Source organism: Heterocephalus glaber, unplaced genomic scaffold (genome assembly GCF_053883595.1).
Source record: "Heterocephalus glaber isolate CG9 unplaced genomic scaffold, H.glaber_assembly_v1.0 deba00001687, whole genome shotgun sequence".
In the NCBI taxonomy this organism is placed as follows: Eukaryota; Metazoa; Chordata; class Mammalia; order Rodentia; family Bathyergidae; genus Heterocephalus; species Heterocephalus glaber.
The window spans coordinates 24,857,379-24,875,310 of NW_028258412.1; the positions used below are offsets into that span (position 1 = coordinate 24,857,379).

The 17,932-nt window shown below is 45.6% G+C and overlaps 1 long non-coding RNA gene and 1 pseudogene across 3 annotated transcripts in view; one reads left to right on the forward strand and one right to left on the reverse strand.

Moving 5' to 3' along the window:
* LOC110348936 (uncharacterized) overlaps positions 1-17,932 on the forward strand; it is a 122,803-nt gene that overhangs the window by 21,234 nt on the left and 83,637 nt on the right. The window lies entirely within an intron of this gene.
* LOC101701459 (calcium-independent phospholipase A2-gamma-like) lies at positions 9,816-17,849 on the reverse strand (annotated as a pseudogene).

The window sequence follows — 17,932 nt, forward strand, 5'->3', positions numbered from 1 at the left end:
TCCCCACTCCAAAGGACAAGATTCAGCTGGGCATGGTAGTACACACCTGTAACCCCAGCACCCTTCGAGGCTGAGACAGGAGGGTGGCAAATTCAAGCCCAACCTGGACATTTTTGTGACTTAGTGAGAACCTGCCCCCAAAACAAAACAAAAACAGGGTGTCAGAGGAGGGAGAGGTGCTGGGAATATAGCTTAGTGGGAAGTCTGGGTTCAATAACCAGTACCAAAAAAAAAAGGTTTTTCTCTTCCCCAACTGGAGCTTCTTCAAGGAAAGTTGGCATGGTCAGCCTCTATTTCCCCAATTTCATCTTCCAAGTCGCCTGTCTAATGCTCTGACTGAACATTCTGCACAGAGGGAAGGAAAGAGGCATGGGAAGGGCAGGGGCCCGCGCTTCACAGACACAGGCATTGGAAGGGAGCCGCGCTTCACAGCATGCTCGGAGCGCTTCCGTGCACCCATGGGGAATCCCCTCGCTCAGCCCATTTCCCACGGCCTCTCTCTGTGGAGAGAGCCCATTTCCATGCCCTGGGAATGAGGTGACCACATTCTCATCCCTATTCAGTTGCTCAAGCCCCCCGTCTACTTCCTTCCTTTGCTGGAACTCACCTTTTTGGGTATTTCTAACAGGCCCCTGTAGCTGCTGCTGGTCCATTGATTGCTCAGCCACTCTCAGACTGACTGTGTCCCCTGGGTTCTCAGATGGCTGAGCCTTGATTCCACCACAAGATTCCTTGGAAGCAATCAGGCATTGATGAGCGTATTTCCCCTCTGGGGAACACACATGGGAGTGTCCGCACAGTCCTGCAATCCTTCTCTCTCTACCCAGGAAAGTACAGGTGTGTGTGTCCCTTTGCCTCCACAGCACCTTAACTTTCTGGAGCTTGTTTTCTTTCCAAGCTTTCTTCTTAGTTTCTCAGTCTCACACTTGTGTACCCCCAAAGTTCTTGGGAACTCTCAAAATCCTGTGTTCAATTTTTGTAACCACCTTGAAATCAGTTCACACGATCTAGCGCCTCCTATGGATATCAGCAGGTGTTGTATTGGCCCCTTAGTCAGAATTATAGTTTTAACCTCTAGTTACACAGGTAAAATTGCCAGGATTGTAATGCATAAGTGAGGAGGACAGGATGAAAAGGAGAAAGTCATGAAATCCTCAGGACAGTGAGTAGCCAGGCACTGGGCTCCACACAGAGCATGGCAGTTGTATCCAGCATGAGGTTGGGGTGCTGACCAGCCCTGTCCATCTGCCCACTGTGGTCAGCATTGTCCCTGGTCAGGAGCCTCTCTGGTCCCCTCTCCTCTGTTTCCTAGAGTCAGAAGTGCCTCCCCCACCTCTGGGAGCAGAGTCGGGCAGGGATGCTGGGTGAGCCTGCTACAGCAGAGCCCCTGGCCAGTGTCACCCCATGGAGACCCGCACACTGCCTTACACCCTTGCCACACAAATCTGCCCCCTTGCTGTATGTGGGCTCCTGGTGAGGGGGCAGCTCTGTGGGCTGTGTCCCCTACATCATCATTATGGTTCTGAGTCTCCCTTGCTGGGCACTGAGTGATCCTAGAAAGGTCTCGTATTAGGACTGAGATGCAGAAAGATCCATCGGCATCTGAGGTACCTGTGCTGTCACTGACCTCTTGGCTCAAGATGGAAATTGCTGGAGATGATGTGCAGGGACCAAGGTGTCTACTAATTTCGACTTGACCAGACCTGGGAGATGCTTTTAGCTGCTTCCAAAAATTCCTCAAACCTGCTGAAGGCAGGCTTTCAAGGGGACTCCTGCCCTGTTTGGCTCACTGTTTTTAATAGTTGCAGTCGTACACTTTCATGACCCAGAGAGATGCCTGGCAGCCAATATGAGACTTCTAGATGCAGGGGGCAGCAGAATGCCTGCTCCCCTCAAGTGAAAACCAAGACAACCACAAAGACAGCAGTAACAGAAGCCCACTGGCTATGGCATCAGTCAAGATCCAAGCAGAAGACATAAGAAACTTTTGCATTTAGAGCCCAGCAATTTCAAATGCAGAAAAGAAGATACATGGGATGGAACCAGAGGCTAAATGAGGAGCAATGATCCATCCCAAGGTTGAATTGGATTTGTTTCTTTAAACCATGGGATAGATGGGAAGCAGAGACAAGCCGTCCTAATCTGAAATGGGCCATACGAGGAAAGCTCAGGGTACCAAACATTCTGAGTCTGGCTTGGGGTCTGGGTACAAATTGCTGAAAGTTGGGTTTTCCTTTACGGCTCTCATCTTTCCCACCAGGGTATTTTCTGCAAGTAGGATGGATGGAGACAAGTGAAGAAGGCACTGTCTGGCTCTCTTCGTGTGTTAGTACATTTCTTCTAGGACTTTTAACTTGACTTAGAATCTGGGCTGCCAAGCTAGGAAGTGTGACTGATAACAATGTTATGATTGAAATGCCGCTTACTTTAGGAAGGTCCGGCTCATTCCCAAGCTAGTTACAGTGGTCTAGGAAGACAGTTAGGGACTCTGTCTTGTGAAACCCCCTTTTCCCATCCCCAAGGGCCTGATTTCTGCTTCTAACCCCCCAAATTTGACCTTCTGTGTTTGCTTTTCAACCTGTGTCCACAGAGCCTCATTCAGGGAATCTAAGTTAGGAAGGAACATTTACCTGAGGAAGGTGAAGGAGGACAAATCATACTGGACCCTGAAATCTGCTGCAGCTTTGGGTAATCTGGATTGGACAGTTTCTGAAAATTTAAAGAGGTGACTAGTAATTTCCTACTCTTGCTGTGAAAAACTATTGCAAATTTAGAATCTTAGAAAGACACATATTTATTTTCTCTGGAGTTTGGAGGACAGAAGGCTGGCACAATCTCATGAGATTAATATTCAGGTCCTCTTCTGAACGGTTGATCTAGCGTAGAATCCGTTTTCCCTGTTCTGCAGTTTCTAGCAGCTGCCTGCCTCTGTGATTTGTGGCTATCTACTGTCTTCAAAACCAAGGCTGCGTAATCCTCTTCATGGCAAGATCTCTTTCTCTGATGAAGGCTCCCTATTTCTAAGGATCCAATGGGTTCTACCGGCTCTATCTGGATAATTCAGGAGAATCCCCCTTCCCAGATCTCATAACTTAACTGCATCAGCAGAGCTCCCTTTGCTGTGCTGGACAACAGACCCGCAGCTTCTAGGGTTGAGATGGGGAAGCTATTAGTCTGCTGCCCACAGCTTATCGGATTTATCTCTCATGCTGCCTTCTATTGATAGCATTTAAATTTTAGTTAAAATTTAACTACAAGGCTTACAGATGCATAAATTTCTACTCAAAAGGAAAGCAGTAGTGCTAGGATCCACCGAGCACCAGTTCAAATATGAATGTTCTGTACAAAATTGACATCACTGTAATTTTTTCACTAGAATTTTTTCTGAATATTTGCATAGGTCTATGTGTAGCTGAAAAAATATATATGGTATATTTTGGGTATTTGAACCACTATTAAATCAAAGACATTACTCTATATAGGCTATTTTTGCATGTAATATGTTTTGAGGAATTTTCTAATCTGTGTAAATGAGCTCTATCTCATCATTTAAACTACTGCATATTATCTTATAACACATGAGTTATAGCATATATTGAAGTTTCTTTTATTGATGATCAGTTTGCCATCTTGAGTTTTATGCTGCCTGGATGAAGTGCAGTCTTGTTAAGCATCATTTGACAGGATGAAGAATCTGCCAACCCGTGGCATTTTGAAGTTTGGGGCTGGGAAGGTTTAATCCAGATCATGGCTCAGTGGTAAGGAGCACTGGGTTGATTTGCAATGCTCTTTGTAGCTGTAGGACTATTGCCCTATTACATCTATTTTGCATATCGTTTGCCTCTTGCCTGGGGATCAGCTCAGCCCCTGGTACTCAAGCATCTACAGTGAGAACTGAGTTGCTGCAGCATCCTGACTCCAGAGACTGTGAATCTGTAGACAGTGAGCAGCAACAACAAGCTCTGCCTTTGCTGCTGTACCAGATCGGTCTACGAGGGTGAATTTCCATATGTATTAGAAATTCACTTTTGTTTAACCCTCACTCCTCAAGCCCATCTTTCTCTCCCCCACAGTGAGTTTGTCAGCAACACAAGTGAGGCCACCCATTGTCAGGTGGCTGCCTGCTAATTCACAGTGGGTTCGCAGAATAGACTTCAGGCAGATGGTGGCTTTATGCTCTTTTATAAGCCAGGATGTGCAAGGTGCTCCGCAAATGGCTTTCACCTCAGTTGTATACAAATGGCTGTGAAGCTGAAAGGAATAATTGCAAAATATCAAGGAGAATACATGCCCTCTGGGTATACTCTGCAAACAACCAGGAATCATCACCTCTGCCTGACCAGTGTGCTTTCAGAATGTTTCACACAGTAGCTCAAGGTGGGCGGCCATGCATCCAATGGCCCCGGTGGAATTCAGTGATCCAAGGTTAAGTATTGCTGAATACCCAGCCCAGTGATTATATACACTAAACCTATTATGCCATGTTCTTGTGACAGTGTTTAGATGATTTCCTGTGACTTAGCACATTAGATAGAAAGCTAGATCCTGGAGCATGAACTGGCATCAGCTGCACTGACTGCCTGTATTCTGATAAAACTGTTACATGTATTTTCTCAACAAAGTTAGCTGAACAAGCTCAGGAAAAACATTGGTGGCTGGTGGATTGTGTTTGTCAGTGATAGATTCTAGGTATTTCTGTGGCAGGAATGTGACATAGCATATTTTTAAAGTTTGTATCAAAACCATTGATATTCATGACATGTTTTATAAATCAGCCATTGGAACACATGCATTTATTTTACTGAAGTTTATTGGAGAATGTCCAGTCAAAGGTCATTTATTTCTGTACTGTCCTTTCCTACTTTTGTTCCATAACAACAGGCAGAATCTGTAGGGTCACAAGGCTAACGTATTCACTATTTGGCTCTTTACAGGAAGAGTGTGTTCACCCCAGATGTAGTATGTGCATCTGTGGGGACTATTCTAGACCCTCATCTGCCAGCTCTGTAACTCTAGGAAAAGTGCTGAGATTTTAGAGTCTTAGGTTTCAAGCAAGGTAAAATAATTCCTACTAGAATAACTCCTTGCTCATTTTGAGGTTTAAGTATGAAAATTTGGACACGACTAACTTCATGTGATGTAGCAAGAACTTGATTAAAAAAAAGGAGCTCAAATCATAGCTCCTCTCTACTGTATTGGATTGGAATTCTCAACATGTTCTATATAAGTTCTATATGTACTATAGTAAGACACTCTGTAACTGTAAGAGATTTTCATCGAATCACACGCTGGTTGAGCATTCCTTGAAGCCTGGGGTCCCAGGCCCTGGCACTGGAGCTGGGCTCAGGGAGGCTCTCTAGCAGAAACGACTCTAACGAGAAAAGAGAGATCGTCTCACAATAAAAGAGCCTGCTTGAAACACTGATACCGTTAGGAAGTTACTCTGTCTTTATTTCCTCATTCAGCTGAGGAAGCCCCAGACTCTTCCCAAGCTCAGGAAAATGGTGAGAAGTGTTTACAAAAACAAAAACCAAAACCAAGACAGATTGCTGTGAACCTTCGGGTTGGTTTGCAGGTCTTTCCCATCTTTCCAGAAATGTGTCTTTCTCTGAAAAATATTTACCTTTGGCTGGTGAGGAAGCTCATTTATGGATGATGCTTATAAAGTCTTTTTCTTCCCGGGGGAGGGGAGCTTGGCGAGAGAGAGGCAGTCACTTAGCACAATGTGCTGCCCAGGCGGTAGCAAACCTAATGGAGCAGAACAGTCTAATTCCTGGGAGATTCTTGCAGTCATTCTGTGATTTTACAACCACATAGACTCTTCCCATGGGAATCTCCAGTGGGACATTGAGAATTCCCCATTGAGAGGCAGTTACGTAGAAACAAGGTTCGCTGCTGCAGGGGGGTGGTGTGGCTTGTAAGAAGAGATCCCTTTGTTTCCTATTTGTCTGTCTGGCACATCACTCTAAGGAATGAGGGTAGATGGTCCCCAGAACAATGTCCCACAAGGGATGGCTGTACCTGCATACATCTGTGCTACAAGATCAGGGGCAGAGCATGAGGAGAGGACAAAGCTAAAAAGGGTCATTTCCTAAAGAGAATGATAGCAATAAAGGAACAGGAACCTCAAACACAGGTAAGCAGGCAGCTGTCTCTGCAGATGTCACTGTGGTTTTAAACACAGTTTTCTTTTCCTTGTGGATGCAGACCTATCCTTGGGCTTCATGCGATTTTCGTCTTGCTCCAAGGTCTTTGGGTTTCATCTTCTGTGTTTCTCAGCACCTGCCCCCTTTCCTCATATATTCATTGCAAGATCTCATCATTGTCTCCCCATTCACTGAGGGAAAAAGATTTATCACTCAAACTGCAGGATACATTGACATTCTAGGGATAATAATTCAATAACAATAATAATTCTATGGATATCTCTATTTCTCTTTCATTTTGTACCTTTAAATGCTACACATTTTCACATTTTCTGGCCTGATCTTTTGATGATGATGATGATGATGATGATGATGGTATTCTCTCTGTCTTGTTCACTGTTATAACTGGCACATCAAAGGCATTCAGTAAATATTTTTGAGTGAATGGAAGTCTGTGCCCATGGTTGGCGACTGCTTTCCAACCTCTGCTTTTTCTCTGGACATCTGTCTCCTGCAGACAGACTTGAGGCTGGCCAGACATCTGCAGGCCAGCTCCTTCCAATATTTTCCCAAATGACCTCACTAGGCACATTTCCATCGACCCTTCCCACTGACCTCCACGTTAAGTGGTCCATGTGGTCAGGGCATTACGGCAGCACTGATGTCACCCTGTGTGACTGCTACTGCTATGGGTCAGGTCTTTTGCATCATTAAATAAATCCAGTCACATGCTATTCTAATTTGCCATTCACTAACTAATCTCATTATTTCATTCTTTGCTTGCATGAGAATGCACCAGACCATATGTGAAGCACAGATAAAGGAAATGAAGGATAGATCTTTTAGTATCTTTCAATGTAGATTACCAAAAAGAAAGGAATATTAATCTATTTCCGTGGTTGGCACAGGTGAGAACGAACTTTGGCCATAGCATCAGAGGAAGGACTATTTCGTCATAGACACAAGACAGGCTGTTTGCAGGTGTGTGTTATTGACAGAACTGTATGTTCTAAAATTTCACATGTTGAAGCCCTGGCACCATGTACCTGTGGATGTGGCTGTATTTGGAGATGGGTCTTTGCAGAAATAAATAAGTTAAGACGAGATCATTAGTGTGGCCTCAATGTAGTCTTGTACAAGACTAAGAGACACAGCGAACTACTGGGATATGTGCCTTAGTACAATGCCATGGAAGGACATGAGAAGTCAACAGTGTACATTGCAAGCAGAGATGCCTCAGAGAACACCCAGAATTCTCTCTCCATGTGAAATGTGCTTCAGATTACAACCCTATTGCTACCAATTATGGACAATGACCGCATCTCCTTTCAGTGCTTATCACACTTTGACAAGTAGAGGCAGCACTTACTGATTGCTTTGTCTGTTCTGTGTCTATTATATTTGTATATGAATTTCATGATAGATTTGTCAATCTCTGCAGAAAACCCAGCTGGAATTTTGATAAAGATCACATTGAATGTATAGATCAATTTGAGGATTTCCACAATATTAAATCCTCTACTATCCAGAAACATGGACCTTCCCCTTTATTCACATCTTCTTTAATGTCTTTCAACAATAGGTTCTACTTTTCAGTGCAAAAAATTGTGCCATCTTTTGTTAAATTGTTTCCTATTGTTTATGTCATTGGAAATGGAATTGACTTTATTTTCCTTTTGATGGCACATAGTCAGTATAAAAAAACACAGTTGATTTTGTATATTCATATCGTATCCTGAAATTGTACTGAATCTATTCATCAACCCTAATTTCCATTCCTGAATTCCTTACGGTATTTCCAGCTGGAGGTGTAACTCAGTGGTGGAGCTTGCTTAGCATGCATGAGGCCCTGGGTCCAATCCCAACCACCCTCAGCCTGCAGCAGATTCCTCTATACAATATCACGCCCTTAACAGTGGAGGCACCTGCAGTTCCCCCTTTCAGATCTTGATGGCTTTTGTTGTAGGGAGAGGGCTGAGGATCAGACCCATCCTGTGCCTGCATTCAGTGACTGAGTTACACCCCTTGCCTGGATGCCTTTTGAATTATTATTAACTTTTTCTGGCTAATCTATCAGCAAAACATTGAAAAGAATTAGTGGGCATGGACATCCTCTTCCGATTCCTCATTTAAAGTTTTTGTGTGGTGAGTTCATCATCCAAGGTTTCTTCTGAGATCTTCTCATAGGTCTGCTTTGTTTACCTTTTGCAAGAGCCATACTTTACTTCTAATATCATAGTTTTGTTGTTGTTTAGAAATGGACTTTTAGATCTGGACATCAGATCTCCCTCATGCTCCACCCCTGCAGAGATGGGGCTTTTCTTGTGCCCAGAACTCACAATCAGGTCAAATTTGCACAAACTCCACAAGAAGGGCTTTTTCTGGGAGCAGATAGATAGGTTCGGTGTTGATAGTTATCTGGGGTTTTGGTTTATGCTAAATCTCTTTCTCAGGATTTATTTATTTTTAAAATTTATTTTGCAAAACTGAACTTGAGACTAGATCCTCATCCTGAGCTACATCCTCGGCCCTTTTGAAATGTCTTTTATTATGAGACAGGATCTCACTAAACAGCTAAGTTGGTAAGTGTAACCCTCCTGACTGCAGAACTTGTAGCCATCCAAAATGCTGAATAAATAGCTGTGTGCCACCACACTCAGATTGAAAGAAGAGAGAATAGATGAAGAGCAGAAAAAAAAATTCCTCTGTGGAGCCTTCAAATCCAACAGCACCCTTGGGTGGGAGGAACGTGACCTTCCCTGGACAGAACCTTCCGGAAGTTGCAGCAGGAAGGGTGAGGATGGAGGTGGACTTAACACCCAGAGGGCACACAGGCAGCGTGCCAGAGAAAGATGGGTGCAGACCCTCCACCAGAGCTGCTGAGAGCAGGACGGAAGTGTGTGCTCTGGGTATCACTCGCTAGTTCTTTGAAATGTCAGCATTTTGCCATAGAATTTTCATATAAAAATTTGCTGTGCAGTTATATATCCAGTATTCTGATAAAACATCTTCTACCCAACTTATCAAATATTTTTGACCCACAGGAAGAAGTATATTTTATTTTATCAACTGGTTAAGACTCATTTACTAAAACGAAGCTTTAAAGAAACACGTGGACACTTATTATCCGGTGACTGCTGTTGTCCTTGTTTTCTTTATTTTTTTCTCCATATTCACAGTATTTTTATTTAAAGGTGATAACTTCTATAATTGGAAGCAAGCAAGCAAACAGAGTCCAGGAGATACAGGGGAAGATACAAGAGGTGAACCACGCATCCTACGGTCCTTTCTAAAAGAGCTAAGACACCCGTTATCGGGCCTGTGAGGTCCTATGCATGGCGGGATCTACCCACCACCCCAGCCTCATCCCACATGCTGCCCATGGATCCTTGACTCCAGTCTTCAAAACTCTTTCAGTCCCTGCAATTCTCCGTGATTCCTCCTGTACAAGCCATTCCCTCTGTCCCTTTGCCAGCAATGTCCCTACTCCTCAGCCTTCATAGTGATTCTCACAGAGTGGCCTTCTCTTGTACACCTTCAATCCTGCTTTCCAAGAGCTGTTCGTGTGCTGTGTGGCACTTATTTCAGGAAGCCCGATCTTGTCTGTGCGATTTCATCAATAGCTACATCGACTTACAGGGCTGAGAGCTGCATGTGTGCATTTGCTCACTATGTATCCAACGGGCTAGCACAGTGGGTGCATAGTATCTTAGGACATGCGGGGTTTCTTGCCATTTCAATCATTAGTGCAGATCCCATTCTATCCTTAAGAATCTTTTCCCGGGTTTGACTGTCCTAAAATGCATGGCCCCAACTCATTTTGACTGTGCCAACAATGACATTCTGTGAAAATACATCTGATCCTAATTTTCACAAAGTTCCTCACATTCATCCAATGGCATATGAAACAATCGCTGCATGAAAGCTGATACGGCACCTGTGCTTACACCACAGATGTAGTCAAAGAGCTGATGAACTGGCTTCTGAGTTAGTTCAACTGATTTCCGCAGTGTCTGAAGAGCAACCACACCCCTTGTTCCTAAACTGTCAATTGTGAGAATTTGGATTTCTCTCCCTTTCGCTGGGTCCACATAACCAATTAAGGCCGAAATTTCTCTAACTGCAGCCTAAAGAATTTCATCTTTAACTTGTCTCAGTCATAATAAAATAGGGTATAATTCTTTCCTTGACAGCTACTCCTTTTCCTTCAGGAAATTCTAGAAGAAGAAAAGTCAGTTCTTCGACCCTAGTAATGCAGAGCTTTGGGTCTCCTGTTCTTAATGCCTGAACTAAAGCCCGGGTTCTATTATCAATACTCACTCTTGCAATAATCTTTTCTCGTTGAAGAGATAAACGCGTTTGCTCCTCTGCATTTTTGTCCTTGCGGACAGCCTGCTTGGTTTGAGCAGGCTCTTCTGGTCTTCTGACTGACTCTCGGAGTCACACGCTAATTTGGGGACTAGTCCACCAATATAGCCACCTTCTAAGGCCTGAGCACCTTCTATGGGCTGAGAAAGAAAGTCAGCGATGCTCTGTTTAGTGGACACTGGGAGAACCTCTGGCACCCCACTTGGACTTGCAGGCTTGGGCACAGTTCGTACGGAAGACTGCGAGCCCGGCTCATTAGTTAGGGGCCAGGACCTTGAGAAGCGGGTTTCCCTTCTTCAACCTTCTCACTTTTGAGTTCTGCTTTGTCCTGAAAATGTTTATTTTCCTTTGTTTGAGACATTTTTTCCTCACGTTTGAAGTATGAATTAATATGATTTGATAAAAAGTAGAACGATTCTCCAAATTTTGTGATTATACTACTTGTGTAACAAAAAAGGCTCTGCTTACCTATATCTTCTTTATCTTACGTGTCTTTTCTCTTCTGCAAAAGGACTCTTTTCTGTTGATTTGTCACTATATTTTTTCAGAAATTTGATGGCTTGTTCAGTATTTTTCTGTTTCAACCAGCCACTATCTGATACTTTTCTTAATATTTGAAAATTTGGCTTAAATTGAGCTAAACGTAAAATCATTTCATTTTGACTGCCAAAAACAGCCTTTGAAACAGAATTTGAAGTACTTTTAATGCGGGACAAACCAATGGTCACTTTTGTAAGTCCCTTGGGAGCAGAAGTGCTAAGTTTCCAACTGCTAACATGTAAACCATGGTTGCTTGGAGAATAACAATGCTTACTGCAAGAATATGCTTCACTTCTGGTCCGTTTACATTTTATTCTGCTTGCATGAAAACCTCTTTGTAGACTGATATGGCTTACCCTCCAGTAATGTCTAGTTGAACACACAAAATGCAGCTGTTGGCTCCTCTGCTTTCCGCAAAGACTTCTTGCATTACGGGATGCAGGCTGTAATCATGACGGGGCAGAGTCGCATCGCCTGGCCCTGTCACTGATGGCCACACCTGCCTCCTTGTTTTCTTTTCTCCTGTGTTTCCTACTCTCCTGTACCTCTCTCCTGCCATCGAGACAGGCCGAGCTTCGCTGCCTTGGCAAACATCTCAGTTTCAGAAGTTCCCTCTGTACCGGCCAGGCCAGTGTCCACTGCTGCAGCTGGGCCTGCTCAGCTCCACCCTTGCCTGCAGGCTCCATTCTTCAGCTCCAATGTGGACCCTCGTGAGGAAGCTCGAGAAAGTCCTCTGCAGTCTCGCACTGGAATTTAGCTGCTCTGGTCTGGAAACGAATCACATCAGCTCTTCATACACCAGCCAGTTTTTGTCACTTGATTTTATCTGACCATGAAGTCCTACGGAATGTCCACTGCAGCACTGGATGTCACTGGCTACTGAAGACTATGACTGATGATCACTCTTTGATTCTGGATGAAGAAGCAGCCTCCTAGGTGTCCGCTAAGTTGGTTTCACTACACAGCGGGAGCTGTGCTCTGTGGTTCCAACCATGCTCATGGAGAGGGGGGATCTGTGAGGAGGAGAGATCTCCCAGCAGTGGGGGCCCTGTGTGAGATCCTGGAGGCGTCCCAGGACAGAGTCCTGTAAAGTTAGGGTGGAATCAGAAGCCTGCAGGCCCTAGGGGAAATTTACCGAAGATGATTTTATGGTATGTATTTAAAGTATACACTGTATAATATTTTGATATACATATGCATAGCAAAATAACACTGCTATCAAGCAAACTAATGCATCCGCACATTCCCAGTCACCCAGTTACATTCTGCTGGAGTGAATACTCAGTGTCAACCCCTTGACAGTTTTCCACTACACAATGTAGCGTTACTAACCGAGGTCACCCTGGCGAACATTAGGTTGCTAGGCTTACTCATCCTGCATAGCTGCAGCTCAGCCCCTTTGCCTGAAAGCTTCTCCCTTCCCCTTCCCTGGTGACTGCCTCTCTCCTCTCTGTTTCTGTTCTTCAGCTGTTTCCCAGATTCCACATAGAAGAGAGAATAGGTAGTATTTTTCTCTCTGTGTCTGGCTTATTTCACTGGGGAATTTCAAGTAGAGAAGAAGCAGTTCTGAGTCGTGTTTAAGAAACTTAATCCAGAAAGCTCTGGGCAGGTGAGTGGAGGCAGCTGGGGATCGAAAGCACATCTGTGGTCATCACCAGGTGGAGGGGATGCTGTGTGTCCTGCAAGGAGGCAGTCGGTGTGCCCACCAGGGCCTTTGTGCTGTGCCGTGCCTCTCAACACGAGCCCTGGGATTGGCCTAGGAAAGCGCTCCAGACTTCGGGCTGCACCGTGCGCTAGAAATGAGGCCCCGTGCTCAGTGTCATGCATGCTGACAGGTGTCCCTTTTTTAGCCAGCAGGACACAGGCTGGCCTGAGGAAGACTGGAAGAATAAACCATTTTGTGCTGTGTGTGGAACACCTTTGTACAAGGCAGCCTTTGGCCGCTGTCTGATGCACTGTTTATCGTTGTGGGTCTCAGGAAAAGAAGTTTATCATGGTTACAACCCTTCTGTGAAACAGCTATGAAGGAATGGTAAGGCCAGGCTCCTTTATTGAGGAGGACAAAGCTCCTCCCTGGCTCTGAGACCCGGGAGTGGACTAGAAACCACAGGGATAGGAAACCGATTTTCCCCTCAGCTCCGAAGCCCAAGTCCCATAGCCAGCTGTTTCCAGGACACCAGAGTTCTGTCACCGCCAGAGTAGGACACAGAAGAGGGAGGACATGCACACACATGCACGGGACTTTGGGGCCTTATGGGAATTCTTGGGGTACATCCTGGACTTTCCAGAGCATGTCAGAAACACTCACACATCCTCAAAGGGGCTTCAGTTTCCCCCTTATTTAACATGCTGGTTTTCAAAGAATTTCCCAGGCCTGTACCAAGCTCCATTTTGAGTGAGTAATGAAATCCCACCATTAGGATGTTAGAAGTGGTCAGCAGTAGCACCCCACATAAACAGTTTGCTAATTTAACCTGGTGCTTTCACTAGTGGTGAGTGTGCTGGTCTGGAATTCGGATTCCTGGACGGTGGACACCCAGGGCCTGACTCGGAGGCCTGGCTGTGTCTGGAAATAGGAAACTGCATTAAAGTCTTCTGTGCGGTGGTGCATGGGGCTCTCAGCACACATCTGAAATGAGAGTTTGGGTGCAATTGGCCCACAGCATGATGCGGGACGTCACCCTCATTTGGCTCCCCTGCAGCTCACAGCGTGCTCTCGGCAGGTGATGGGGAAAAGGAGCAACAGCTGGCCCCACGGCCTCTCCATGGAACATCTTTCTGTGGCCTTCTCCCCGTGTGAAGCAGGAACGTGACATCTTCAGCCCAGAGTTTCCATAATTGCTCTTGTCCCTTTTGGATACATAGGAGGCCCCATGCTCATTTAAAACACCATTTAATGAAATGGCCCAGATAACTTTCTTCGCTTCTAAAAGTAAGCAAAAAATGATTGTGACATCTCGGCAGTCAATGAGGAGACTTCAAGGCCCATTGAAAGCTCACCTGGGCTGGAGCTGGGGTCCCACCTGGGTGATCCGGCCCCCAAGGAAGGGCGGGTGAAGGCACAGACTGGAGACTCCCCCTGAGACATCAGCCTGCCCTCCTGCATAGGAGTCGCTTAGGGTGCACGGGTTGGAATACCTTCAGCATGCCGGACCCATTAGGGAATTCACGCATGGCACAAGATAGCACATCTGAGAGACACCTGTCACGTCACCGACAATGTAGACTTAGTCAGCAGGACACTATTACAGCAGGTGGCAGTAAAGCCTCTTGGTCAACCAGGTCAGAAATTTAGGATAATTTGTATCACAGGGAAGTGTCTTGAGGAAGTGTCTTTTCCCACATGCATTAAACTGCTGCCAGCGAACACACGGGCGCTGAATCAGAGGCAGATTATTTTCTGAATTGCCCCGGAGTAGTCATTCATAAAATAGCGTTTAGCATGTGTTTGCAGGGCACCTACTGTGTGCGAATAATTCTGCCAGGTGCTTAGAAGACAGTGAATAAAACAACAGAGCACCCAGTCCCCGACACCCATAAACAGAGGCAAACTAAGTAACCAAGGACGCTGCTGGTCACGGGGTCAGTCAGCTTTTTGCCTTTGTGATGAAACATCTGGCACAGCAACGTAATGAAGGAAAGGTTTATTCAGATCGTGGCTTCACAGATCTTGGTCCATGCTCATCCAGCTGCACGGCTCTCAGACCTGTGACGAGGGAGAACCATGAGAGCGGCAGTGTGGTGGAGGAAAACAGCTCACCCATGGCAGTCGGAAGTGGACAGAGAGGAAGGGCCAGCAAGGACGGCGCTGGTGACCAGCACAGTTCCCAGGGTCCCCAAACCATGATCTAGCCCGCATCTAGCACTCACCTCTTCTTTCCATCGCCTCCCAATAACGACATGGAATTGTGATCTTGCCGGTGAATTGATCCACTAAGCAAGTTAGAAGCTTCGTGACCCAGTCATTTCCCCGACCCAGTCTTCAATTCAATGAGCATTTTTTTTGGGGGGTGACATTTTCAACCTCAGCCACGACAGCACATGAAGCAAGAAGAAGCCCTCGTCTACTGAGGGTGGCTGGGCTGAGGACCTGCGGTAGAGGCTGAGCAAGGGCTATGAAGGGAAAGGAAGAAGCCTGGTAGGGACCAGTACGAGTTGGTACGCAGCTTACTTTCTAGTTACACATTTAACAGATTCTAGCTACTCCAGACATTTGTGTGTACAACTGCAAGGCAAGAGAGCATTTTGACTGAGAGGAGTAGGCATTAAGGCTGTGTTCAGTGTTTTCACCAAGATGGCATCAAAGGCAAAGAAGGAAGCTCCTGCCTCTCCCAAGGCTGAAGCCAAAGCAAAAGCTTTGAAGGCCAAGAAGGCAGGCGGAAAGGCACGTCACCACTCTCCAGTGTCCCAAGACACTGCGGCTCTGGAGACAGCCTGAGCACCCTTGGACAAGGGTCCCCCAGCCTGCTAATCCCTATTCTCCTGCAAGCATCAAAGTCTCGTACGGGAAATGTATGCTATTGTTTTAAGCTCGAGATTCACCTGTCACCTCTCTTGAGGGGAAGATGACAACCAAAGTTGCCAAAGTCAGTACCAGATCAGGCCCGACGGAGTGAAGAAGGCGTAGATTCCACTGGCTCCTGATGACGATGCTTTGGATGTTGCCATAAAAAATGTGATCATCTAAATTGAGTCCAGCTGGCTAATGGTAAATACACAATTTTTTCACTATTAAAACAATTCAAGTTTGTGCTTAGGCTCCTTCTGCCCCCAGCCATGGCAGGACTCTTAAGAGCCACGCTGAGGAAAGAGGAAGCAGCATGCACATTCACTGTTGAAACTTTATCCTTGCAGGGCTAGTGGAATTTCCAAGGGACTACTGACGCTCTTCGGAGAGGGTATCCTGGGGAAATGGTGTCAGGAAAGATAATGAGCTGGGAGTCACTTCACAGCCAGGAATCCACCTGGGCAGCATTGTAACTTAGGGAACAGAGGACAGGCTTGTTCTTTTCTTGCGTTCCATATTTTCTTTAAGACAAGGGTAACCGTAGCACAAGTACCAGGGGAGATCAAGGAGACAAAGACTCAAACTACGGAAGACCCGTGTGGCTCCCTGGCAGCAGATCATGGGCTAAGCAGCCTGCAGTCAGGCACAGACTGTGGACTCTGGCCTCAGAGATGATCAGCGAGGACTCGGGGACTGGACAGTGTGCTGATGTTCGGTCTTTCTGGGGTGCATGGCCAGTTACCTCCTCTGCCTCTGCTCTGTGAGAGAGCCCTGTTTCGGAGAGCTGCTTCCTTCCCCGAGGTAGATGACTGTGTATGTGCCTAGGCGCTCACACACGTATTTACATAGGGATGCACACATGTTCCCTCTGATTTATCTGTTCCTGTCTCCCTGTGCTTTTTCCATCCCTCTGGAGTTGCCATTGGAGGTTGTCAAAGACCCTTGGATCTTCCAGGTGACCTGAAGCACAGTTTTGGATCTCTCATTTTGCTCTGATCTGCTATCTGTAACTCAGTGGCCAGCTCTGTGTCATCTTCCCCTCAAGAGAGGTGACAGGTGAATCTCGAGCTTAAAACAATAGCATACATTTCCCGTACAAGACTTTGTTGCTAATAGAGCTAGACAATCTGGCCTGAGGCAAAATAGACGTGCAGAAAATAAACAAGATTTTAGATTAAGTTTTTAAGGGGGAATTCTATCAAGCAATTTGAGTGAAGCTTGCAGGAGAATAGGGATTAGAAGGCTGGGGGACCCTTGTCTGCAGAAAGCTCTGAGAGCTGAGCACCAGTCATTCATGGCTATGTCAATTTTTGGGGGAAGTTAAGGTCCACATATCATTCCCAAAGTCACAGCATAATATTCAGAGTTCAGGCAGTGGTCATTGATTTATCAGTGGGACTGGAGGAGTGAAAAAGGAGTTGTCTATTTTGTGTCTTTGTTTTGTTTCTAGCAGTATATCAGTTTATTCCAAATTTTTGGCTAGGGAGGATGAAAGAGAGAAGGATGCTTTAGTTTTCTGTATTAAAAAAGTGATGGCTAGAAGAGCCAGCATTTTTGTGTTCAGAGAACTTTACTTTTAGAAAAAAAAAATGGTTGTTAAGATCAAGGTTTTACAGATATCAAAGAATTGGTCAACTCTTAATCCACTCATTGACCCATTTGTAAATCCACTCATCTATATATGAATCATCCATCAACCCATCTGTCCACCTATCGCAGTACATACCTGATGGCATCTCCACGGACCTATCCATCCATCAGCCATACATCACCCATGCATCGACCCTCCATCAACCCATGCTTCCACTCACCCATCGTTCTTGCATCCATCCACACAGCCGTTCATTCTGGCATCTGCCAAATTCGGAGTGTCTTTCCTCTGTAAGCACTCTCTTAGGGGCAAAAAGCACAATGGTTAACAAGATAAAGATGTTTGTATGTGCTTGGGTTTCCTCTAGAGGAGGTAGGAAATGTGTAAAGAAACATATAAATACACGAGATAAGCTAACATAGTGATGAATACGCCAAAGAAATAAAACAGCTCTCACAGAGAATGGCATTTTGCCAAGGGAGATTAGATAGATGGTCAGGAAGTCTCTGATGGGTGAGAAAAATCAACACCCACATGGAGAAAGGCAGCCATCCCATTACCTGAAACCTGAGGGGGAGTCTTGCAGGCTTGTACGCTCATGTTCTTGGGGCTGAGGTGCAGCGTCTAAGGCAGAGGCAGGGAGGGAGGGCAGTGTGCAAGTAGTGAGGAGTGGATGCACATCATGGAGTGAGATCATGGTAGTGGTCAATGAACGGAGCTTCAGCAAAAGGAGCTCCTGGGATACAACCTTACAGATACTCAAACCCTTCATCCTTTTCT